The 27,379-nt window shown below is 43.6% G+C and overlaps 1 protein-coding gene across 3 annotated transcripts in view; it reads left to right on the forward strand.

Moving 5' to 3' along the window:
* The first annotated feature begins 1,279 nt into the window (after window positions 1–1,279).
* Window positions 1,280–27,379, forward strand: part of ARHGAP32 (Rho GTPase activating protein 32) — a 786,874-nt gene continuing 760,774 nt past the window's right edge. For 2 of the 3 annotated variants that reach the window (XM_033918046.1, XM_033918043.1), the window contains exon 1: window positions 1,280–1,764. The gene's annotated coding sequence lies outside the window, so the exon portion shown is untranslated. The remainder of the gene's footprint in view (window positions 1,765–27,379) is intronic. The other variant, XM_033918048.1, reaches the window with a different exon arrangement.

Raw genomic sequence — 27,379 nt, forward strand, 5'->3', positions numbered from 1 at the left:
GCACCCATGTAACTTCTCAGATTCAAACAGAACTGGGTTTTCAGGCCTGTAGGCAGGAGAACCATTTTGGTGAGACCTATCTTACCTAAGGTGACCATACGTCCCATTTTGAACAGGACAGTCCCGTTTTCAGACCCCCTGTCCTGTTGTCCCCCCACACAGCTTCAGGCTGCCAAAATGTCCCGTTTTCGGGGACAGTGTCCCAAAGCTGTGCGCAGGGACAACGGGACAGGCGATCGCTTCCTGTCCCTCCCTACCGCACCAAAAAAAAAGCCTCCCTCCAGGCCCGATTTAAACCTCCCCCCGGCCCACCACCGCTGCTCCTCTGCTTACCTCCCTGCTGCTAATGGCGCCCAGAAGCCTTCTTCCCGACGTCAGTTCTGACGTCGGAGAGGACGTTCCGGGCCAGCCAATCGCTGGGGAATAGAAAGGGACAATTGTTGGGCCTGAGTGCAGAAAGAAAGGATGCACAGTCAGAAGGAAACGTAACTAGAGACTCATGAAATCACCAGACAGCAAAGGTAGGAAAAATGATTTTATTTTCAATTTAGTGATCAAAATGTGTCAGTTTTGAGACTTTATATCTGCTATCTATATTTGTCTATATTTCTATAGCTACTGAGGTGACATCTTTGAAACCCCCCAAATATAAATGATAATTAACATTTTCTCTGCGTATAGGGTGCCTTGTTTTTTTTTTAAAAAAAAATTTATGGTTTACCATTATGAAATAATAAGATATTGTGTGTACATGAAAAATGAATGGAAGAAATTGGGGGTGGGGCTAGGGGGGGCTAGGATGGGATTGGGACTGAATATTAATAGATGTCCCGTTTTGTTGAAAAAATTAATGGTCACCTTAATCTTACCGCAAAGGACGACAGTGTAGGAGGGGGATGCTGAAAAGTTCATTTGCAGAGACGAAATTCTATGTTTTCTGACATTGCTTCCAAATCATTGATTGCACCTTTATCCACGTCATTCTCTTCTTGGCTGGGTTGAGAACTTTTCAGCACCCCTTGGTATTGAAAGGGTATCGGACAGCTCCCAGGAACCCAGCTGCTTTGAATCTGGCGTTATTTTCTAGCTGTACCAGTAGCCACCTTCAGTCACCGCTGACATGGGAGGGGGAAAAAAAAAGAAACGTGCTGAAACCTCCCTTTCCAGGTTCTGGGTGGTAACACTCTCAGGGCTGATCTGCAGTGACTGTAATTCTTGCATTAGCTTTCATTGCTGAGTCTCTGCTGGCAGGCAGCCACCGCCTGGGATTTTTACGCGGAATCAGCTCGAGTTTTTGCAAAGACCTGCCCTGCGATTTCCTTCTAAAACATTCATCTGATTCAGATTTAAGCCTTCTTTATTTATGCACTTTTGCAGACCTTGATGGTATTTTAATTTTTTTTTTTTTGCACTGCTTGCCTTTTACATTGGTAGTGTGAAGAAGCGGTGACGAAAAGAGATCAAGCCCGGGCCCTCCTCCCACCGTAAATCTCCCAGCCTTCCGCAGAAGGAGGGGGGAGGATCGCTCTTTCGATTTTGCAATAAGTAAAAAGGTTTCTGGGGAGGAGGGGGGTGGCAGGCAGGTGCTGTATATTGATGATCCTCCTCCGTCCCCGCGCTGTATGTTGGGCAAGATCATGTGGTCTCTGTGTGTGATCAAGAAACCGAGATCAGCAAGAAAGGATCCTTAGAACAAACGGGAACGACCCCCCCCCCCCCGGGAAAGGGGGAGGGGAGAATCGGGAGCTGCTTTCCACCAAGCAGGTAGGTGACAAATGCTCCCACAACCCCCTTTCGTGGTTTACTTTCAGAATGCAAGCCAGGGGGTTCCCTTATTTTGTTATTCCCCCCCCCAAAAAAAAAAAAAAAATCCCAAATTGCAGATTTTCCTTATTCGACATACTTATTTCTGGAGGAAGTTTTACATTCTGTGTTTTATTTCCTTCCTATATGTAGCATAATCTCCAGGGACATTGTGTTTAGGGTAGGGATAGGGTGCTTTCACATATAGAAAGCGAATTCTGTGGAGAACAGGAGGAGAAAAAACACCTTTTTCTTTTTCAAAAGCAAAGAAAAACAGCAATAGGATTATGGATAGTAGTTGCTGACATCCTAAAACGGGCATCTGCGACACATGCCTAAAGGGTTAAAAGATGTGCACGGCGCACAACTGATTAGTTCCAGTCAGTTTTGGGAGGAGATGTAGGCCTATCTCTCTCCGAGCACGTTTATGACCGAGCTCTAATTGTTGGCAGTACAGTGGATCTTCTAATGTTATTTTATGAAGGATCTGTATGTGTGTGAACAGTAAGAGGCACACTTTAGTCTCTAAGATACTGTTTGCTGGACTGACTCGCCTGAATGAGAAACTCCACAGAAGCTGTTCTGAAGGGAATAAATATGTGCGGGGTTTTTTCCCCCCTCATGTTCTTTGTTTATACACTGAACAGGGTGGATTATTTGAAGGGATAATGGAAAACCCACTTTTATTTTATGATATTGAATCAGTAGATTCCTCTTATTTCTTCAGGCTTCCATTACACAGAACTAGGGCTGCAATTTCGAACCTGTGAGTGGGGTGAGTCACATCATAGATTTGATATACCACCTTTTTATGGTTCATTTATTATATACAGGTGCTCTCTCTGTCCTTAGTGGACTCACAATCTAACCCCCCACCCCATTTTACTGAGCTGTGCTAGAGGTTTTTAGCACAGGCCAGCAAGGTAAGTGCTCCGACACTCATAGAAATTCTATGAGCGTTGGAACATATATCGCGCCAGCTTACATTAAAATCCTCTAGCGCAGCTTGATAAAGTTTTTTTTTGTTCCCGGGGTAATGGAGGCAGGTTAAGTGACTTGCCTAGAGTCATAAGAAGCTGTGGTGGGATTCAGTCCCAGTTTCCCAGGTTCTTAGGCTACTCCTATACTCTACTGCAGTGTTTTTCAACCTTTTTTGGGCAAAGGCACACTTGTTTCATGAAAAAAATCACGAGGCACACCACCATTAGAAAATGTTAAAAAATTTAACTCTGTGCCTATATTGACTATATATAAAGTAATTCTCTTGAATAGGAATCAAATAAACACTAAGAAAGTATTTTATAATTACTTTATTATGAAATATTAAGTAAACAGAATAGTGAAAAATTATAAAATACTTTATTCAGTGCGAAACCTGGGCCTGTTTGGCTGAACACAAAGCTGATATTCTGGCTGGAATCGAAGAAAGACACACACGTAGCTCTTCGTCAACAGCTCTCAGTCTCTCTCTGTATTTGATTTTTATAGCATACAAAAATAGACAAATATACCCTCCATCCTTTTTATTAAACCACAATAGCAGTTTTTAGCGCAGGGAGCTGCGCTGAATGCCCAGCGCTGCTCTTGACGCTCATAGACTCCCTGCGCTAAAAACCACTATTGCTGTTTAGTAAAAGGTGACCATATTGTAAAAAATAGACAGCAGATATAAATTCAGAACTGTGCATAGTAAGTGAAGGGAAGTTTTCATCTCTGGGAATTTACCCAGTTAACTATTAAGTTATTTGGGCAAATTCCTTTGAAAACTGTAGTAATACTGCCTCCACTTTGCTAAATTTAAAATAAAATCATTTTTCCTACCTTGTCTGGTGATTTCTGGTTGCACTTTCTTCTTCTGACTGTGCATCCAATCTTTCTTCCCTTCTATCAGCCTGTATGCTTTCTCTCCTCCACACCTCATTCCCTCCCCCAACTTTTTCTTCCTCTCTTCCTGACCTTTCTTTCTTTTTTTCTGTTTCTCTTCTTTCCTTCTGTTTCCCTGCCTGCCCCCTTTCTTTCTTTCTCCCTGCCGTTCCCCAAGCCACTGCCACTGCCGCTGCCATCGGGGAACAGGACCCACCAATGGATAACAGGCCCCAAAGCCGACGCCGACGCATGCTCTCCCTGACGTCAATTCTGCAATCGGAGAGGAAGTTCCGCCCAGCCAGGCAGCGATTGGCTGGCCCGAACTTCCTCTCCGACTGCAGAATTGACGTCGGGGAGAAGAAGACTTATCGGCTCGATAGATTAGATCACCAAGACAAAGTGAGTCCTGGGTGATCGACTCGCTTTGCCTTGGCGAGCTACTGGCGCCCCTGCCTCGGGGGCCTGTCAGCTCCGGGCCCCTGAATGCAGGACTGGTAGTACTGCCCTGATGGCGGCCCTGCGGCACACCAGGCAACATCTCGCGGCACACAAACACTGCTCTACTGGTGCTTTTGACAGACTAGTGTTTTACCCAGCACAACATGAGCGGCTAGCTACTTTGTGGCAGGGCTGGAGATTGGTTTGTTTTTGCATTTCCAACCAAAAAGGTCTGCCACTGCCCAAGGGCCAGCCTGGGAAGGGGTAAAACGCGGACCTGACGGACCTCGCGGATCTAAACCCGCACGTCCTTAAAAATCTGAGGTCCGTGCAGTTTGTAGTTAGTTTCTGGCTCTGACAGACCTCGGTGACAATTTAGTGCTGACGGATCCGTCTCAGCATAGGGAGGGAAAAGTATTAGGATCCGTCAGCGCTAAAATGTCACCGAGGTCTGTCGGAGCCAGAGACTAGTGCTGGAGCAGCTCTAAAATGAATCCTTTAAACCGGTTTCCTGCAGCCCCAGTAAATTAAAAAATCTGAGGTCTGCGGCTCTGACAGACCTCGATGACATTGTAGCGCTGACGGATCCTAATACTTTTCCCTCCCTATGCTGAGACGGATCCGTCAGCGCTAAATTGTCACCGAGGACTGTCAGAGCCAGAAACTTAACTACAAGCGGCATGGACCTCAGATTTTTAAGGACATGCGAGTTTAGATCCACGAGGTCCGTGAGGTCTGCATTTTACCCCTTCCCGCCAGCCCTCCCATTGAGCAATTGTGTTTAGCACTCATAAGCCTGCTTTTCAGCCCCACTGAATTATGTGGACAAGGTTCTGCAGTGAATTTTGTGCACATGACCTTCATCTTCCAGAGGTCACCCCATTTGCAATCTTATATCCCGTCGAATCCTCATTAATAAGAATTCTAGGTGGGTTACAAGCAGCATTTTGCTACATAGAATTCTGTATAGAGTTAAACGTGTTACATAGAACTATACATGCTATAAAAAATTATGGCCCCCTTTTATCAAACCGCGGTAGAGCTTTTTTACCACAGGCCAGTGAAGTAAATGCTTCTAAGCTCATAGGAATTGAATGAGCGCCAGAGCATTTACCATGCCAGCCTGTGGTAAGCTCTACCATGGTTTCATCAAAAGGGACCTATACTGTATATGGTACATAAAGTTACCAATTGTGCATATACAGTAGTCTACTACTGCTACTATTACTTATCACTTATATAGCGCTGAAAGGTGTACACAGCGCTGCACATTTTGACATCTATAGACGGTCCCTGCTTGGAAGAGCTTACAATCTAACTTGGCAGACAGACATGACATATAGGGTTGGGGATGCAGAACCCAAGGTGAGAAGAGTTAGGAGTCAAAAGCACTTTCAAAGAGGTGGGCTTTAACTGGGCCTTGAACATTGCCAGAGATGGAGCCCGCCCTAGGGATTCGGGTAGCTTGGTCCAAGCATATGGCGCAGCAAGGCAGAAGAGATGGAGTTGGCACCCGAAGAGAAGGGCACAGAAAGGAGGGACTTGCCAGCTAAGTAGAGCTCACGGAGGGGGGGGGGTGTCATAGGGGCAGATAACTGAAGAGAGATAGTGAGGGGCAGCTGAGTGAGTGCATTTGTAGGTAAGTAAGAGGAGTTTAAATTGTATTCAGAAATGGATGGGAATATATCAAAGATAGCAGCTGAGCATTAACATTTGCTAGTTCTGCTGCTTTAAGCAGTAGCTGGGGAGCAGGTTAAATCTTCTGGGTGTAGCCCTGTGGGTCCTGGCACTTCTTATGCACAGTTATGTAAGAAAAAGTGGAATTTGGCATGGTGCTGAAAACCTGAACTCCTTCCACCACACCCTTTCTCTCCAAACCACTTATTTCTCAATTATAATGGGGAGTGTTATGACTTTCCCTTTCAAGGACTTGTCCGGAGCCCTTGATCAGCTGTGCAAAACGGAACTATCAAGACGATACCTCAGAGACTGACTTCAAACAATACTGAGTCAGCGCAATTCGCTTTTCGACTTGGCAGCATCTCCTGCTCCTTCATGCTTTTTTCACAGTAATATTTCTGTTTATAGTATTTGATTAACCTTCGTAATCCATACCAGGCGGTGTGCAATACATTTATGTTGGAACCGGTGCTGGGATTGTGGAGCCATGAGCTTCCATTTGCAACTACTTAAGGATTTTTTCTCTTTATTTTATATTCTTCTTTCCCAAACAGACTAAGCCTGCTCAGGCAGGGGTCATGACCCAGAGCTCATTCTAGAACCATGCAATCTTGGGCCTTCAATCCAGGGCCACCCCACCTAAGGCAGCAGGCTTACAGAGAGTGGCAATGCAGCACTGGCACAGTGGGCAATGGCATCCCTTTAAAGCCAATGAAATGGAAGTAGAGAAGGACCAACAAAAAGTAAAACAAAGGAAACCTTGACTTCGAAAAATGACAAAGTTTTAATTATAATAAAAAAAGAATAATAAAAATAGGCCAGCAGGTCTCTTTATGAGCAGCATATATTGATTCACCCTTTGTCCTGTGTGTCTGTCATAAGTAGATTGTAAGCTCTTTCAAACAGGGATCATCACTTGCATGTTTAAACCTTTAATTAGCAGATGGTGAAACGGCTGCTTTACGTAACCTGATGCTGAATGAGAGCATCATTGCCAGATAACACACATTTAGACATGCAGATCTCCCATAAGAGCCATAGAAGACACATGTTGCTTCTGAGCAACAATGCCAAATGTACAGTGCTGCGTGCGTTTGGTAGTGCGTTTGCCTACACTCTCCTAACCTCATGCTTAGATTACTGCAATCTAATTCTAACTGGTCTCCTGCAGTGTCGCTTATCTCTCTTGCAATCTGTGCAAAACTCTGCTGCACGACTCATCTTCTACCAACCAGGCTATGCTCATGTTATCCCCTCTCCTTAAGTCACTTCACTGGCTCCCTATCCTCCTTCACATACTGTTCAAGCTTCTATTGCTGACCTATAAGTGTGTTCATTCTGCTGCCCCTCAATATCTCCTCTCTTCTCTCTCCTTATACACCTCCCTAAGAACTCCATTCTTCAGATAAGCCACTCTTAGCTTTACTCATCTCCTCCACTGCCAATTCCAGACTTTATTACTTTCATCTAGCTGTCCCCTGTGCCTGGAATAAATTATTTGAGTTTGTCCGCCAAGCCCCTTCCCTTACCTTGTTTAAAAGCAGACTGAAAACCTACCTTTTTGATATAACCTTCAATCTATAACTCCCCACTGTCCATCAACCTTGCTAGCAGATTAACTGTTCCCCTTAACTGTATCCATGACATCTTGTTTGTTTGTCTTGTCTGTTTAGATTGTAAGCTCTTTTGAGCAGGAACTTGTTTCTTCTTCTTTGTGACTCTGTACAGAGCTGCGTACGTCTGGTAGTGCTATAGAAATAATTAATAGTAGTAATAGTAGTACTATGTCTATGTCAAATATATTCCCCCCAAAAAACAGTAGGGGGGTCAGAAGGACTCGACACAGTGCTATGTTTAGATGCAGTCGCCTGCATTAGGAGACCCAACAATTTGAGTGGTTCTAAACACAAATGTCCATTGTTGAGGGTTAAATAATCCTCAGAAGGAAATTAGTATACTTGTGTTTTCCTTGCTAAAAGCTCCAAAGAAATTATTTAATCCCTAACAGCAGATGTTTGTGTTTAGAATCAGATTGTTGTGACTCCTGATGCAAACAGTTGTGCCAAAACACAGCACCGTGTCGAGTCCTTCTTCTGAACTCCTGCTGTTTTGGGGAGATTTATTTTACGTAGACCTGTTGACCTTTTTTATTATAATAAACTTTGTTTTTGTTATTCTTTGACTCCAAGTCCAAGGTTCCCTTTTTTTCACTTTTTGTTGGCCCTCTCCAACTTCCTTTTTTTCTGTATTTTTTCATAGGGGATTTTTTTTTCTCTTTCTTTTGATGTTTGATTCCTTGAAAGCTGCTGTCAGTGGTGGACTTTTCAGCATCCATGCATATGGATGACATATGGGATGATGGTTAACGGAGAATAGGGGAAGCCTTGATAAAGGCGAAACATGTTGGCTGCATATACTCCCGACGTATGAAACCACAAAGCTAAGTAACATAGAAAATAAGATGGAATAATAAATATAAAGTATAAAGTATTTTGAATTAACAAGTTAGAACGGTGAGGACAAATTTGTAATTTAATAAAGAAATGATGAAGAGTGGGCACGTGAAGCTTAAAGCTATGAAAAACTTGAGCTTTGAGTGGTGTCGCTGAGAGTTGGAAAATAAACTTGACAGTAGGGATAAATATCAAATATGCACTGTTAAAGAATACATTTGCATATTTACACTGAGGTGTGAATGAGATATCCTGAGTAAACTATATAGCCTAAGTTGAATAATTGAATTATGCTTATGGCTGGCCATGTTCTGTCTTCTCCATCAGGGATGTGAGACACAGCTGGCTATAAACACTTTGGAAAGGGTGAAGTATGGCCAGCCTTAAAGGCATACAGTAAGTGCAGTTGCTGAAAGGTCTACTGCTGCAGGCTAGGCTTCTAGTTCTTCTGCTCAGTAACAATGTTAGGGGAAGGAGAAGAGGATTGGGTGGTGGATACTTTGAGGGAAGGAAAAAGAAAGGAGATAGATGCTGGAATGGAGATGGGGAAGGGGATGGATGCTGGGCACCAGAAGAAGGTTAAGGGAAGTGAGATTCTGGGTTCTGGACAGTGCAGGGTAGCAGTGAATTGCTGCTGGTTCACTTAGTCACATATCCTTGGGCCGCCCCTACTTGAAGGGTGTTTATGAGCAACTTGAAAAACTGAAGGTGGACAAAGCGATGGGACCAGATGGGATCCATCCCAGGATACTAAGGGAGCTCAGAGAGGTTCTGGCGAGTCCTATTAAAGACTTGTTCAACAAATCTCTGGAGACGGGAGTGATTCCTGGGGATTGGAGGAGAGCGGATGTGGTCCCTATTCATAAAAGTGGTCACAGGGATGAAGCAGGAAACTACAGGCCGGTGAGCCTCACTTCAGTTGTTGGAAAAATAATGGAAGTGTTGCTGAAAGAAAGGATAGTGTATGATTTGTAACAGAGTAGACACCGAAGAGGGAGTGGAAAATATGAAAAAGGATCTGCAAAAGTTAGAGGAATGGTCTAATGCCTGGCAACTAAAATTCAATGCAAAGAAATGCAGAGTAATGCATTTGGGGATTAATAATAGGAAGGAACCGTATATGCTGGGAGGAGAGAAGCTGATATGCACGGACGGGGAGAGGGACCTTGGGGTGATAGTGTCCGAAGATCTAAAGGCGAAAAAACAGTGTGACAAGGCAGTGGCTGCTGCCAGAAGGATTCTGGGCTGTATAAAGAGAGGCGTAGTCAGTAGAAGGAAGAAGGTGTTGATGCCCCTGTACAGGTCATTGGTGAGGCCCCACTTGGAGTATTGTGTTCAGTTTTGGAGACCGTACCTGGCGAAAGACGTAAGAAGACTTAAGGCGGTCCAGAGGAGGGCGACGAAAATGATAGGAGGCTTGCGCCAGAAGACGTATGAGGAGAGACTGGAAGCCCTGAATATGTATACCCTAGAGGAAAGGAGAGACAGGGGAGATTTGATTCAGACGTTCAAATACTTAAAGGGTATTAACGTAGAACAAAATCTTTTCCAGAGAAAGGAAAATGGTAAAACCAGAGGACATAATTTGAGGTTGAGGGGTGGTAGATTCAGGGGCAATGTTAGGAAATTCTACTTTACGGAGAGGGTGGTGGATGCCTGGAATGCGCTCCCGAGAGAGGTGGTGGAGAGTAAAACTGTGACTGTGACTGGAGAGTAAAACTGTGACTGTGGTGAGGTGGTGGAGAGTAAAACTGTGACTGTGACTGTGACTGAGCGTGGGATGAACACAGAAGATTTAGAATCAGAAAATAATATTAAAGATTGAACTAGGCCAGTTACTGGGCAGACTTGTACGGTCTGCGTCTATGTATGGCCGTTTGGAGGAGGATGGGCAGGGGAGGGCTTCAATGGCTGGGAGGGTGTAGATGGGCTGGAGTAAGTCTTAACAGAGATTTCGGCAGTTGGAACCCAAGCACAGTACCGGGTAAAGCTTTGGATTCTCGCCCAGAAATAGCTAAGAAGAAAAAAAAAAAAAAAATTTAAATTGAATCAGGTTGGGCAGACTGGATGGACCATTCGGGTCTTTATCTGATGTCATCTACTATGTTACTATGAATCTGTGCACCAGGTTTCCTTCTTAAGCAGTGACCATGATATCTTCCCCCTCTGATGGACTCTAATTCTGTCTCTACAGAAAACCTTACTTAGATTGTACTGGTGCCTTATTTCCTAATGTAAATTGAGTCAATGTAATGGAACAGCACTTTGGACAGAGACTTACCAGTGCACAGCTGGAACTCATGTCCAATAAAATGAGTCTTAAAGGCGATCCTTCATGAACAAAATAAGATGAATAGGAAAATGTGTTCTTTATAGAGTGCTGTAGAAAGTCAGTTGTTTTTAGTTTAGTCCAGTGGTCTCAAACTCATGGCCCAGGGGCCACATGTGGCCCGCCAGGTACTATTTTGAGGCTCTCGGTATGTTTATCATAATCACAAAAGTAAAATAAAACAGTTTCTTGATCATATGTCTCTTTAGCTATAAATGACAATATTATTATTAAGACTTAGCCAAAAGGAAAGATTTATAAACTATAAAGAGTTTTAGCTCATGCAAAATTGTCATTTCTTTACTAAGACATCAACTATTTTTTCCGAAGCCCTCCAAGTACCTACAAGTCCAAAATGTGGCCCTGCAAAGGGTTTGAGTTTGAGACCACTGGTTTAGTCCTACATAGATTAAGTCCTATATTTTTAATGCTGACTATTCATGTTATTGCTATTTATACAGTATACAGAATATAGACACTTGAATGAACATAACGTGAAGGGCGATGAATAAGACTCAACTTTTTAGGGTATACTCTCCACCCCCATTATGTAATGCTTTTTCTGACTTCTGCATTCCTCCAGTACCCCCAGATCAAATAAGGGAAGGGGGGATGTGTAGAACAGTTTCTTTTAATATATAGGCCAGATGAAGACTGCAGTAGAATTTTTTTGACTAACGATTGGAGAAGCTCCTATATATAAAATATATTCAGTCTTATGAAGTTGGAACTCGGAGCAAGGTATCCAAGGTCTTTTCCCTCCAATATTTGAAACTTGTGCAGTCTCTATTGATATAATTTCTAATGTGCTTAGCCTGTTTTCTGGTTCTCACATATTTTTTAGGCTTTACTAGTAAGATTATATAGTTTATTCCTCTTTATAACTTTTATGTGATATTAATATACCATAATTGCTTGTAAATTATTTATGGATCAATAGTAAACATATTTTCAAAGAAATAAACCATACAATCACTGAATTTGGCTGACTGCAGAATAGTGTATGTTAATTGAGAGGCAATGTGAGCTGCAGTTTTGTCTTGGTATGCTAGTCTAAAGTATCAGGATTCACATTTCACAGCATTTCTAAGACATGTGAATGCATAACTATTAAGACATTCTCATTTTGTGGCTTTTCTTTTGTATAAAATATATTTGGCTGACTTTGGGGTAGGTATTTGATTCTATCTTTTAGCACTGAGCTTAATATTTTTCCCCCCGTTCATCTCTTGAATTCCACAAAATGAAGGCATAAAATCACAAATTTCATACTTCTTTCTCTGGATGTCAACCCCATCTATCAAAGCTGTATGTAATATAATATGCCAGCCATTATGCAGCCCTGTTACCAGTAGGCCATTGATTTTATAGTGATCTGTTAAATATTTACTAAGGCTATCAGATTTAGGTTTCAAATGAAGACTGTTTTAAATTTTTAAGTTACCTGGTCAGGTTCCTAGATAGAGCAGTACTAATAAATATGTAAGCTGTGCACATTAGGCATAGTTATTGCTTATATATTTGCATACAGACATTTGAGTAAATGTACTAAGCAGTTTTCCTGTTGGCAGAGAATGGAAGAACCTGAAAGAACATTTGCCCAAATTGCAACCTGTCTATTATATAACAGTAATAATAAAAACACCTGAAGCCTCAGTAGTGGGTTATGATGCCCAGCACTTTGCTAAGTATCCATTTCTTCTTGCTCATTGGGCTTCTGACCCAGTTGGAGTTCGCCTCTTTGGGTTAGAGCAGCGCTTCTCAACACCTTGCCAGTTGGATTTTCCAGATTACTACAACGAATATGCATGGGAGAGATTTCCACGCAACAGCAGGTATCAAATATTTGCAAATTATCTCATGCATGTTCATTCATTGTGGTAATGCTGAAAACCTGACTGTCTAAGTGAGCCCCCAGGCAAGTGTTGAAAAGCATTTGGCTGTGGTGCCCGGAGCCCTTAATTCACAACTGTCTGGGATGTTTCCCTACCCCCCCCCCTTATATCCTCCCCTTCCTACTCAATTGCTGTGATGGTCCTGGTCCTTTCTCAGCTGTTAGACACCATGGCTCCTCCCCGAGAATCAGGGGATTGGCGGTCCCTGCATGATATGACTCTCCTTTTTCCCAAGCCCCAGATGGCTGGGGATGCAGCACAACCATGAGCTACTGGGCCGGTCCCTACTATGTCTCTTGACTGACACATACCCATTAGATTTCAGATGACTGCATCTGAGTATTGAAGAAATATAATTCAGGGTAGCAGTAAAAATGTCTACCAACCAACTACTTGCCCTACAGGGTTCAGTGCCTCACAGAGAAATTATCTAAAATAAATTAGATGCAGAACAAAAGAAGATGCCCAGTAATGAGCTCCGGAGAGGAAACAACATGGCCATGAAATTGACAAGTTGACATTTTGAACATTTAACCGCTCCTGCTGCTATAAGGCCCATAAATTACATCTTCTGCGGTAACAACTCAATGAATTAGAGAAATAAAAGATAGCTAGAAAAAGAGAAAAGCATTTAGATTTTATGTGGTTAGCTACAGGAGGAAAATGTATTGCTTTGTGGTGGAATATTGAAAGTGGTTTGTGCATATAGTTCTGTAAACCTGTTACATGGTTTAGAGCTGGGCTGAATGGGTCAAGAAAATAAGTGTTTACATTTGAAATCAAATCACTGAATAACTTTATATAGTCTACTATTTCGGCATAATACTCTTAATTGCACTTATAGTCAAAACTGTTATTACCAAAATACATGCAATTATTCTCAGTTCGTTTTACTACTATTCAAGGATCATCGGAGTCCAATGCAGTAATCCTTCATTCATTTAAAAATGAATGAAGGATTACTGCATTGGACTTTGATGATCCTTAAACAGTAGTAAAACAAACTGAGAACAATGGTGACTCATCATTACCGTGTGGGACAAACGTGCGCCGACAATGGCGTGTAGGACTTATGCGTGCCAGATTACAACAGTTACTGTAAGCGCTCTGAGGAGAGGTGTGGGAGGGAACCCTCCCACTAAACTTAGAAGTGTTCGCGCTCCTGTTGGGGGATGTGTGTGTGTGGGACCCCCTCCATTACAGGGGAAACTGCCGATTACCCCCCAAAATGTAAAACGGTGGCTTCCTCTGTAATGGGCGGGTTCACCCCTCCATCTCCCCAAAGGGAGTGCAAACATTTCTCAGTTTAATGGGAGGGTTCCCCCTCACACCCCCCTCGGAGCGCTTACTGTAACTGTTTTAATCCGGCACGCCATTGTCTGCGCGCATTTGTCCTGGGTGTTTTAGTTAGCGTACCGAGGACAATTGCATGTATTTTGGTAATAATCGTTTAAACTTTATATACTAACATAATGGGAGATGATTGTAGATAACGACCTGTACGGTCCATCCAGTCTGCCCAACAAGATAAACCCTTAAGGTATGTGATTTATCCTTGCCATTTGCAGGGCACAAATGGTAGAGGTCTGCCCAGCTCTAGCCTCGTCCTCAAACCACTGAAGCTGTCATTGAAACCTAATCCAGCCCTTCCAAATCCCTCCAACCACAATCATAAGAACATAAGAAGTTGCCTCCACTGGGTCAGACCGAGGTCCATCTCGCCCAGCGGTCCGCTCCCGCGGCGGCCCATCAGGTCTGCGACCTGTGAAGTGGTTTCTGACCACTTCTATAACCTACCTCAAGTTCTATCTGTACCCCTCTATCCCTTTATCCTCCAGGAACCTATCCAAACCCTTCAGGGTACAGACTGTAGAAGTCTTCCCAGCACTGTCCTTGTTCTCAAACTACTGAAGCTGAATCTGTTCAGTCATGATCAGAGCACAGACCATAGAAGTCAACCCAGCACAAAACTTAAACGCCAGCCAAACATTTCTAGGAGACGAAGGCATTGTTTTTTTTACATTTTGTTGCTTCTTTTTTCCTTAATTTTCTTTTCCTATTCTTCTTCTCTCCATTCCCTACTTCCAAGCACTCTTCACCTTCCTTCTAGCTTCTCCCCTCCAAGGCTTTTCATCTCCCTTCCTTACAGTCATTCTACGTTTGATTCAAGAAAGGGCGCCAAAAGTTAGGCAGTAAAAAATTGAGCACTAAGCAAGCATTATAAAATGGCAAAGTTGGACACTAAGGGCTAGATTCACTAAACTTTGCGAGCCTTCTCTGACCAGTTTACGAGCCTTCTTCGACTCCGACCCGATTCACTAACCTTCTGCCCGATCCGATCCACACTCGATCCGATCTGCACATGCAAATGAGGGGAAATGGCACGTAAAGTATGAAGGCAGCGATTCACTAAACTGAAGAAGGAACACCAATTGGGCTGGCCGATACAAAAAGAAGCGACTGCTGAGGACCAGTCGCTACTGTCCTTGCCGACTCTCCTGCTCTTTGCTGCCCTGAAATTTCATGCTTTTGTTGGGGGGGAGGCGTTTTTTTGACAGATCTGCCTGTCTTTTCTTTTTTTTTTTTTTTCCACGGCACAGATATTTTGCGTGTGTTACACATGCAAAATATCTGCCCCATAAAAAAATCAGGACCTTAAGCTCCTCCCCGTGCATCACATGATGCACCGGGGCAGGGCCTAAGGCCCACATTTTGCTTTGTGTCAGGATGAGGAGCAGGAGGACTTTGCTGTTCCTCCTGCTCCCGAAGACTGCGCTGGAGACCTAAGGAGCAGGATGAACTGAGCACCCCTCCTGCTCCCAACTTATAGGTATGGGGTGTGTCGGGTCGGTCTGGTCAGTTGCTGGCAGGAGGGAGTCGGCATCCCTCCTGCCATTTTCATGCGTGTGAGGGGTTTTATTGCACGGGGGCGCTTTGTTGGGTGGGGGAGGCCTTTTTTTTCATTTTTTTATAGGCCTGATATTTTTCAGCCCATTTAAAAAAATGGGAAGACAAAAAAAAAAAAAAAAAAAAGCAGAAGTCCTGACTGCAGTGACAGGAGGCTGCTTCTCCTATCACCACTGTCAGGGCTCTCCCGACTCAATTGCTCAATCAGCGATCCGTGCAGTCTGTTGAGGGTGTGATTCCGATCGCCCTCATTTGCATGAGGACATGTCGTGAATCGGGTGGCCGGCAACCTCACGGATCAGATCGCTGATGGATCGGATCCGTGAGGTTAATGAATCTAGCCCTAAAACCACTATAGAATACTAGCTTAAGTTGGTTTTTGAGCGCCAGACTTTAGGCACAAGCATTTGCACCATATGAAAGGCTGGTGTCAACGATTGCACCTAAATACTATCAGTAGTGTGCATAACTGACTGTATTCTGTAAACTTAGTACATAAGTTCCTTATACACTCCTGACCTGCCCATGTCTCTCCGATCTCAATACCCCCTTTGCAGTTATGAGCTATAGAACTTAGGTGCTTAATTTATAGAATAGCACCTAAGTACAGTTATGTGTGTAACTGCAAATTGGTGACCATTAATTTTAGATTGTGTTAGTTCGGTTTTATGTGTTTTTTGAATAGAAGGGTTTTTATTTCTTTTTGAAGGTTTTGCAGTCTGTGGTCGATGTCAATTGATTGTAGAGTTGGGGGTCTAGTGTTGCAGCTCGAATGGCTAAGAGGTTGTCGAACAGTTTTTTCCTTTTGACGTTTTTGGTTGGAGGGTGTGTGAATGGTGCGTATGTCTGGTTGAGGTGGATTGAATTATTTAGCTGAAGAAATTAGTTACCCCCCCCATTCCACACACATTAATTCTCTTCCATTTGTGTTCCCATTATAAAAAACACTGATAAGTTCTCAGAAAAAAAATACATTAAAATAAGAAGTGAAAACAAAGGCCCCTACATAAGTTCTCCTATGTCTGTTTGAAGTGGATTGAATTATTTAGCTGAAGAAATTAGTTACCCCCTCATCCCACACACATTAATTCTCTTCCATTTTTGTTCCCATTATAAAAAACACTGATAAGTTCCCAGAAAAAAAATACATTAAAATAAGAAGTGAAAACAAAGGCCCCTACAGATGAGAACATAACATAAGAATAGCCTAACTGGGTCAGACCAATGGTCCATCATGCCCAGTAGCCCATTCTCATGGTAGCCAATCCAGGACACTAATACCTGGTCAAAACCCAAAGAGTAGCAACATTCCATGCTACTGATCCAGGGCAAGCAGACACTTCCCCCATGTCTTAATAACAGATTATGGACTTTTCCTCCAGGAATTTGTCCAAATCTTTCTTAAAACCAGCTACACTATCTGCTTTTACCATAACTTCTGGCCACTTCATTTTTAAGTTTAGATCTTTCCTTTCAAACAGAGACCTTGCTAGATATCAAATACAGCACAAGGTAACTTCACATGGACTTAGCTGTGCAGGAAATGTGAATCTCCTCATACACCCACCATATAGTGCAAAAATGTGCAAAGGTCTGTTTTTTTCTTTCGATAACTACATAGCCTAATGCCACACAAGCAGCGCTGTTACAAACATATTCTGTAGGTCAATGCTAAGGATAACAAAGTTTCCTTCCTTGGACCAGAAGGAGATAAACCACTGGAAGAGATCCCAAAACAACACCCAAAGACCCACTCAGTGTGTGAACCAGTTGAGTGGAGTGGACTAACTGGGGGGTGGAAATGGGCCCGGAGTTTGCTCAGCAGAATTTCCCAGACCACCTCTTCCTCTCAACACATTGACACGCTGCCACCATCACCACTAGGAACACCTCACTGGGTAGGCCAGCTATGCTATAAACTTTATAAAACACATTATTATATTTTCTTATAAAGCACATATTTTAACTGAACTCTCTGACATCCTCAGCCTTTCCATTCACAAAAATAGAAGGAAGAATACTTCCCATTTCCTGCTGTCTCATGTCCCCGGCCTATACAATATTTTTTTTCTGCAGACCCTTCAAAAGTCTGACCAAATCCTCGTTTCACTTGCATTATAAAGTACTGAGGATGCCATCTCTCCCCAATCCCAGGTCCTAAAGTCTAAGACAGTAGCGCAAACTAATGCTGCCAGATACAGGAAAAAATTTTTTGATTCGATTCAGCCCTATTGAATTGGTTTTTCAATTCGATTTTCCTGCCCAGTTGGGTGATTTTTTTCAAAACTCCTGGTGGGTTTTATAGCTTTTTCACTCCCTTTGGCTTCTCCTAACCACACTGGCGCTGTGGTGTAAATAAAATAAAGAAACAAAAAGGACTTTTCCTCTCTCTGTTAAATCCTAGCTCACGTTTGCAGTCCAACACCAGCTCTGGCAGGATACACATTTCAAATCTGACATAATCACAAAACAGAAAATAAAATTAATTTTTCTACCTTTTGTTGTCTGGTTATATTTCAAATCTTGTTGGTCCAAGGCTCTGGTTTTCTTCTGATAACTTGCTTGCCAGGGTCTCCTTCTTTCTGCATGCTAACCATCCATCTGCCAACTCTGTCCTCCCTTTCCATTTCCCTTCCCTTCCCAGGAAGTCTGGTATCTTTCATTTTTTTCATCTCCCTCCACAGATCCACCTTTTCTTAAATATCCTTTCATCCGGCATCTCTCCCTCCTTCCCCACCACCCCAGAGTCCACCATCTCTCCCTTTCTTTTCCTAATTACCCTCCTATCCAGTATCTCTATCCCTCCTCCACACCATCCCTTGTGTCCAATTTCTCTCCCTTTCTGTTCCTTTCCTCCCTAAATCATATGGTCCATCATCTCTCTCCCTCTCCTCTATTTTCAGACCCATTATTTCTTCCCCCCCCAAAGTTTGGCATATGCACGTCTCTTTGAACACTCCCTTCCCTCCGTGTACTTCTAAATCATGGTCCCCCCCCAAAGGCCTGTCCCCCCTTAAAGGTCTGCCTGTCCCCCCTTGAAGGCCTGCACCCCCCCGAAGGCCTGTCCCCCACTTGAAGGCCTGTCCCACCCCCTTGTAGCTTCTCCCCCCCTTGTAGGCCTGTCCCCCCTTGAAGGCCTGCCTGCCTTTCCCCCCCTTGAAGGCCTGTCCCCCCTTGAAGGCCTGCACCCCCTTAAAGGCCTGCACCCCCCCCGAAGGCCTGCACTCCCTTGAAGGTCTGCACCCCCCGAAGGCCTGTCCCCCCTTGAAGGCATGTCCCACCCCCTTGTAGGCCTGTCCCCCCCTTGTAGGCCTGTCCCCCCCTTGAAGGCCTGCCTGCCTTTCCCCCCTTGAAGGCCTGTCCCTCCCCCTTGAAGGCCTGCACCCCCTTGAAGGTCTGCACCCCCCCGAAAGCCTGCACCCCCCCTGAAGGCCTGCCTGCCCCCCCTTGAAGGCCTGCACCCCTTGAAGGTCTGCACCCCCCCCGAAGGCCTGTCCCCCCTTGAAGGCCTGCCTGCCTGCCTGTCACCCCCTCCCCCTTGAAAGCCTGCCTGCCTGCCCGCCCGCCCCACCCTGAAGGCCTGATGCCCCGACCCACCCCGAAGGACCGCTCGCCCCCCTGGCCTCCCCGCACCACCTATGAAGCAGCCGCAGCAGGATCGCGAAGTCAGCGTCAGCGATCCCTGCGCTGCTTCCTGCGCCACGGTCCCGCCCCTCCTCTGACGTCAGAGGAGGGGCGAGATCGCGGCGCAGGAAGCAGCGCCTAAGCAGCGCAGGGATCGCTGACGCTGACTTCGCGATCCTGCTGCGGGCTGCTTCACAGGTGGTGCAGGAAGGTCAGTGGGGCGAGCGGTCCTTCGGGGGTGGGGGGGACTGAACGGCAAGGCCGGGAGCACCCCCTTAGGGCTGGCACCCGGGGCGCATCGCCCCCCCTTGGTACGCCACTGGCTGGGTCAGACCTGAGGTCCATCCTGCCCAGCAGTCCGCTCACACGGCGGCCCAACAGGTCCAGGACCTGAGCAGTAATCCTCTATTTATACCCTTCTATTCCCTTTTCCAGCAGAAAAATGTCCAATCCTCTCTTAAATCCCAGTACTGTATTCTGCCCTATAACGTCCTCTGGAAGCGCATTCCAATTATTGCCAAACTTGATTATTGCTAGACTTTATTATTGTAACTCATTACTAATAAATATTACACAAAAGGAAAAGAAACGATTACAAATCATCCAAAACACTGCCGTTAAACTTATTCATAATAAATAAGTAAAAAATATGATCACGTTACTCCTTTTCTGATCAAATCTCACTTTTCATTAACCACCACATTACTTTCAAAATTCTATTATTAGTATTCAAAACCCTTGATACTAATGAACCCCAATTTATCAATAATGCACTTATTTCGTATAGTACGTCGCGTTCCCTTCGATCCACCAACCTAAAACTCTTAGTGGTTCCTTCCCTGAAAATTATTGGAACTCATCGACAAGATATGTTTTCGGTAATAGTACCACAAATTTGGAACACTTTACCTCTGCAATTGAGAGAGGAAAACAACCTAACTCATTTTAAAAGTAATTTAAAAAGCTTTCTTTTTAAAGATGCTTTTAATTTATAAATTATATTTAAAAGATTTTACTTCACCCTTTACATCTTTGCCTTCCCCCTCCTAATGTTTTTCTCCTCGTTTATGGTTCTTTTCTATACCCTGGAAAATACTGAATTGTAGTTTTGCCCTTTTTTTGCCTAGTGTTTCGGTTGGTCTGTATGTCTGTCGGTTCTAACTACTGTTTTAAAAATAATTTTTTTTATTTTTTAAAAAACATTATGTTTAAATAAATGTTATCTTTTTATGCTGTAACTCGCTTAGTAATAATTAAGTTAAGCGATTCATCAAATTAAAATAAAGCCAATTAGCGCCCACTTTAAGGGGGGAAATTCCTCAAGGGGTGTTATTGTTTTAGTGCATGCTAACAATTAGCATGCACTAAATGCTAGACACCCATTATATTCCTATGGGCGTCTTTAGCATTTAGCAGCTAATTGTTAGCGCATACTAACACAATTTGCACACACTAACATGATAGCACCTCTTGATGAATTCCCCCCCAAATCAGGTGCTATTCTATAACTTGCACATGCAGTTTTGTGTGCTAGTCGCAAAATTGTGTACCCACGGTTATAGAATTAGAGGGGCTGCTGCAAAACTTTTGTCTCCAACTCAAGCCTGCTGTAGTGTTTTTTCCAGAGTGCCAGGCACAAAATTTTTACTCTTCTGTTCCCTATATCAGAGGAAGGATACTAAAATGGTATGTGGTCTTTATGATAAGGCATATGGGTACTTAAAGATCTCAATCTGTATACTTTGGAGGAAAGGCGGGAGAGGGGAGATATGATAGAGATGTTTAAATAACTACGTAATATAAATGTGCATAAATTGAGTCTCTTTCATTTGAAAGGATACTCTGCAATGAGAGGGCATCGGATAAAGTTTAGAGGTGATAGGCTCCGGAGTAATCTGAGGAAATACTTTTTTACGGAAAGGGTGGTAGATGCGTGGAACAGTCTCCTGGAAGAGGTGGTGGAAACAGAGACTGTGTCTGAATTCAAGAGGGCCTTGGATAGGCACGTGGGATCTCTCAGAGAGAGAAAGAGATAATGGTTACTGTGGATGAGCAGACTAGATGAGCCATTTGGCCTTTATTTGCCGTCATGTTTCTATTTTTCTAGTCTGCGTTATGTATGCAAAAATGCTGTTAAAATTCTTCTTGATCCAGCAGTTTTATTCTCCTCTTGTGGGTTTCTGACTCACTAAGAGCTAGGTCTGGGATCTAGTACCATATGCCTTCATTTACCCCAACTTCCCAGCCTGCCCATGCACCTGAACTGGCCATTAGGTGTTGCCTTTGTTGCCCTAATGCCATAAACAATCTCTCCCCTTCCCAGTATCGCCATGCAACCCAGGGTGTAGAAGGCCTGACTTATGGATCAAACTTGAGTCCTTTCACATGTGGCTTGCTATCATTGAGCTGGCCCTGATATGAATTCTAATGAATTTGGAATAGTAAAATGAAGTGTTTATCAAAATAGATTGATATGATCGTTATTATAATGAATGATGTACCATAAATCAGATTGATTGGGCATTTAAACTAATTCAATACAATTGAGTGAAACAATACACCAAGAAATGCATTCTAGCATGCTTTGTGTTAAAAGCAACAGTGCTAACTAGAGTTCTGAAAATATGAATTTGTGCATCACTCAGGTTTATACTTTTCTTTTTGGTTGTTCTTAATAGTCATAAGAACATTAGAATAGCCTTACTGGGCCAGACTAATGGTCCATCTAGCCCAGTAGCCCATCCTCACGGTTGCTAATCCATATCATTAGTACCTGGCAAAAATCCAAAGGGTGCATGTCTCAAGCAATTGGTGTTGGAGCCCACCAGGGACCAGGCGTTACTAGACCTAGTCCTCACCAACGGAGATAGCGTCACGGAAGTCTCAGTAGGAGACACACTGGCCTCCAGCGACCATAATATGGTATGGCTCAACCTCAAGAAAGGTTTCCCTAAGACAAACACAGCAACAAGGGTTCTCAACTTTAGAGGTACAGACTTCAACCGCATGGGAGATTTTGTCCATCAGGAGCTACATAAACAAGCAAAATCTGACAATGTGGAGGATATGTGGTCGTCTCTGAAATCCATACTACACGAAGCAATAGACCGATACATAAAGACAGTAAGTAAACGCAGGAGAAACAAAAGACCCCAATGGTTCAGTAAAGAAATTTCAGACCTAGTTAAACAGAAAAAAGACACATTTATCACTTACAAACATTTAGGCAGAGAGGGGGCAAAAGAGAACTATCTAGACAGATCTAAAGCTGTCAAAACAGCAGTCAGAGAGGCCAAACTCCGAATGGAGGAAGAGTTAGCACGGAAAATTAAGAAAGGGGATAAATCTTTCTTCAGCTATATTAGTGACAGGAAAAGAAACAAAGATGGGATAGTACACCTGAAGCAATCGGACGGTAACTTTGCGGAATCAGATTCTGAGAAGGCAGAACTACTAAACCAATACTTCTGTTCAGTATTCACCCGAGAAGCGCCGGGAGTTGGTCCACAGCTGCAGACAGGAGATAACCAGAAAGACCTGTTTCAAGATTTTGAATTTACGCCCAGTAGCGTCTATGACGAACTATCAAGATTCAAAGTAAACAAAGCCATGGGACCAGATAACCTACATCCCAGAATGCTCAGGGAGTTAAGGGAAGTCCTGGCAGAACCATTATCTGTTCTTTTCAATCTTTTCCTAAGCACAGGAAGGGTCCCCTTGGACTGGAAAACCGCCAACGTAATCCCACTCCACAAAAAGGGCTGCAGGACAGAGACAGCAAACTACAGACCAGTGAGTCTCACGTCTATAGTGTGTAAACTCATGGAAACACTGATCAAACAGAATATTGACACAATCCTAGACGAAGAAAAACTGTGTGATCCACACCAACACGGGTTCATCCAGGGTAGATCCTGCCAATCTAATCTGATTAGCTTTTTTGACTGGGTTACTAGACAACTGGACGCCGGAGAGTCACTGGATGTAATGTATTTGGACTTCAGTAAAGCATTTGATAGCGTCCCTCATCGAAGATTACTGAACAAGCTGAAATCGATAGGATTAGGAGACACTCTAACTACATGGGTTGGGGATTGGCTGAGCGGCAGACATCAGAGGGTGGTGGTGAACGGTACCCCATCCGAAGCATCGGACGTGATAAGTGGAGTGCCGCAGGGCTCGGTCCTGGGTCCGATTCTATTCAACTTATTCATAAGAGATATGACGCAAGGACTTAGAGGAAGGGTATCACTGTTCGCCGACGACGCCAAACTTTGCAAAATAGTAGGCAGAAGCTTATTACCTGATAATATGACACACGATCTACTGCTGCTGGAACAATGGTCAACTACTTGGCAGTTAGGCTTCAATGCTAAAAAATGCAAGATAATGCACCTGGGAAAGAGAAACCCGCGTAGAACTTATGTACTAAATGGTGAGACCTTGGTTAGGACCACAGCGGAACGCGATCTAGGAGTGATCATTAGCGAGGACATGAAGGTTGCCAATCAAGTGGAGAAGGCTTCCTCCAGGGCAAGACAAATGATGGGGTTATCCGCAGAGGTTTCATCAGCAGGAGACCTGAAGTTATTATGCCGTTGTACAGAGCCATGGTGAGGCCTCACTTAGAGTACTGCGTTCAGTTTTGGAGACCACACTACCGAAAGGACGTGCTGAGGATCGAGTCGGTACAGCGAACGGCCACCAGGATGGTCTTGGGGCTCAAGGATCTCACGTATGAAGAAAGACTAAAGAAATTGCGGCTGTACTCACTTGAGGAAAGAAGAGAACGGGGAGATATGATTGAAACGTATAAGTATATCATGGGACGCATCGAGTCAGAAGATGATATCTTCCGGCTCATGGGACCCTCGACCACCAGAGGGCATCCGCTGAAAATCAGGGGAGGGAAGTTTCATGGTGACTTCAGGAAGTATTTCTTCACCGAGAGAGTTGTGGATCATTGGAACAGACTCCCACTCCAGGTGATAAAGGCCAGCAGCGTGACGGATTTTAAGAGAAAATGGGATACTCACGTGGGATCTTTAAGGGAGTAAACTCAGGGGGGGGGGGATACTTGGAATGGGTAGACTTGGTGGGCTATAGCCCTTTTCTGCCGCTTTTTTCTATGTTTCTATGTTTCTAGCAACATTCCATGCTACTGATCCAGGGCAAGCAGTGGCTTCCCCCATGTCTTTCTCAATAACAGACTATGGACTTTTCCTCCAGGAAAATGTCCAAACGTTTCTTAAAAACAGCTACACTATCCACTCTTACCACAACCTCTGGCGATGCATTCCAGAGCTTAACTATTCTCTGAGTGAAAAATATTTCCTCCTATTGGTTTTAAAAGTATTTCCCTGTAACTTCATCGAGTGTCCCCTAGTTTTTGTAATTTCTGATAGAGTGAAAAATTGATCCACTTGTACCTGTTCTACTCCACGCATGATTTTGTAGACTTCAATTATATCTCCCCTCAACCATTTTTTTTCCAAACTGAAGAGCCCTAACCTTTTTAGTCTTTTCTCATACGAGAGGAGTTCCATTCTCTTTATCATCTTGGTCACTCTTCTTTGAACCTTTTCCAGTGCCACTATATCTTTCTTGAGATAAGAAAACTAGAATTGAATACAGGTTAGGTCAGACCAAAGTCAATCAGGGTCATCATACTATCTCCAATATTAACCAGTCTGTTTCCAAATGTAGATTGCCCATCCTTGGAAATGAGCTACAGTATAAGAAATAGATGGATTTCTCAAGTTTACAAGGGTTGTAAGTTTACGGACTTTCGCTTCAAGAACTTATTCAAACCTCTTTTGAATCTTGCTATCTTATATATCCAGACCACATACTTTGACAACAGATTGTACCTCTTAATTGTGTACTGCATGAAATAATACTTTCTTGGTTTGTAAACAATATTGTGGAAGGGCCATCTGGTACAGTCACCTCTTTTTGGATGATACCAAACTCTGTAATAGGGTAGGCATCCCTGATGGACCGTGGTCTGATTTATCACAGTTTATGGGATAGGCATAGGGAATACCTAAACAGAAAACTGATGGTAACACAACATGGCTGTTGAGGTGTTACCATGGTCAAGAGTAGTGAGAACTGAGGCCAATGCTGGAAAGTCTTCTATGGTCTGTGTCTTGCAAAACACTGAAAGAAGATTAGCCAAATTCAACATGGGGAAATTGAGCCAAACCTGGACAGACTTCTATGGTCTGTATCCCACAAATTGCAAAAGACTGGTGAAGCTTCAACTCCAGTGTTGTAGATCATTTTGTTGCTACATACTGCTAGTGGGGATGCTGTGCAGTAGAGAATGACACGGGGAAAAATTTGCTCCCTTCACTGCCCCGTCCCCGCGACCATCGTCCCTATCGTTGCCCCGTCCCCGTGACCACTGTCCCTGCCCCGTCCCCGCAACCACTGTCCCCGCAGCATCCATACAAGCCTCAGTACTGCAATATTTAGTTTATTCCTTCCTTATAAATCAAAGTTCTGGCTGCAGAACTAGAGAAAGAGATGTTCAGCTGGCAGGGCTTTATTTATAAATTTTTATCAACACAACTAATATACTACTTTATCCTAAAGAAAAAAAAAAAAAATACATTTTTTTTCTACCTTTGATGTCTGGTTTCTGCTTTCCTCATCTTCTCATTCAGTTCCTTCCATCCACTGTCTGCCTTCTCTCTGCGTTTTCCATTTGCTCTGTTACTGTGACTCTCCCTTCCATCTCTCCCTTCACACACACACCCCCAATTGGTCTGGCACCCTTCTTCCTTCCTCTCCCCCCATAGTCTGGCATCTCTGTCTTCTTCCCTTACAGCATCTTCTCCCAACTGTCTGTTCTCCATTTCCCTTTAGCGTCTTCTCCCCACTCTCTCTTCCCCATTTCCCTTCAGTGTCTTCTCCCCACTCTATCTTCCATATTTCTCTTCAGCGTCTTCTCCTCACTCTCTCTTCCACATTTCCCTTTAGCGTCTTCTCCCCACTCTCTGTTCCCCATTTCCCTTCAGTGTCTTCTCCTCACTTTCTCTTCCATATTTCCCTTCAGCATCTTCTCCCCACTCTCTGTTCCTCATTTCCCTTTAGCGTCTTCTCCCCACTCTGTCTTCCTCATTTCCCTTCAGCATCTGTTCCTCTCCACCTCTCTTCAGCATCTGTTCCATTCATTTCCACCACCACCCTTCTCTCTCACCACCCCCTTCAGTATCTGTTCCTTTCTACCATCCTTCAGCACCCCTTGCGCGGTCCGACCATATCCCTCCCTCTATGTTACCTTCATGTCATGTTACAGTGTAATTTGTTCAAGCTGCCGGAGCCTGCCTGAAGTTGCGTGCATCTGTGGGCGGAAGCTTCTCCTCTGATGCAACTTCCACACTATATTTGCCTTACTACGTCTGCCATGCTACAATCTCTCATACCATGTTTACTCCATATCTCCCATGCCATGTTTCATCATGTACAGTTGCCTTACATTTTTGCCAAATCGTGTCATACTATGTCAAACTTTTTTGCAGCTTCGCCACACCCACTTGACACTAAAACATCACTGTGCATCAATAAACTTAGTTATCCCATTCAACCCACTATGAAGGTATTGGGTGTAACATTGGACCAGAGTCTAACCATGAAAGACCAGGTGGATTCTTTAGTTAGAAAGGGTTTTTTTTTACTCTCTGGAAGCTTCGGTCCATTAGAGCATATTTTGATGGGCCATAACAGTCTTTATTTACTTTCATTTTTCAGATTCTTTGATTTGTTTTTAATTTGCTAGTTGTTAGTTGTTGTGGTTTTATTTATTTTTTTTTTTTGAGAAGTTAAACGATTGTGTCTATTTAGCTGTTCTAGCCCAATTGTGATTTGATAGACTTCCATCATACCCCTCACAGTTGTTGGCCTTTTTCATAAAGGGAATGTTCCATCCCCTTTATTTTTGTTCTCTGAACCTTTCCTTTTTTTGAAATGGGATGACTGGAATTGCTGAAAATACTCTAGGTGCTGTCACACCCTGGAACTTTACAGGAGCATAATGATATTCTCAGTTTTGTTCTATTTTCCTTTATGAAGATTTCCTAGCATTTTTTTGTATCGTTTTTGGCAACTGCAGCACATCATTGGAAACTTGAATCTTATTACCTCAGTAATGCCAAGATCCCTTTCTTAAGTTGTGACAGAACCCAGCATTTTCAACCTGTAACTGAGATTTATTTTTCTGTATATGCATCATTTTCCATTTGTCTATATTAAACTTCATTGGCCATTTAGATACCCAATTTTGTAGTCTCACAAGCAGTGGTGTAGTAAGGGGGCGGGGTGGGGGGTCAGACCGCCCCAGGCGCCGGCACCTTCTCCTCTCCGCCTACCCTTCTCCT

The sequence above is a fragment of the Geotrypetes seraphini genome, chromosome 13 (genome assembly GCF_902459505.1).
Source record: "Geotrypetes seraphini chromosome 13, aGeoSer1.1, whole genome shotgun sequence".
NCBI classification, from domain to species: domain Eukaryota; kingdom Metazoa; phylum Chordata; class Amphibia; order Gymnophiona; family Dermophiidae; genus Geotrypetes; species Geotrypetes seraphini.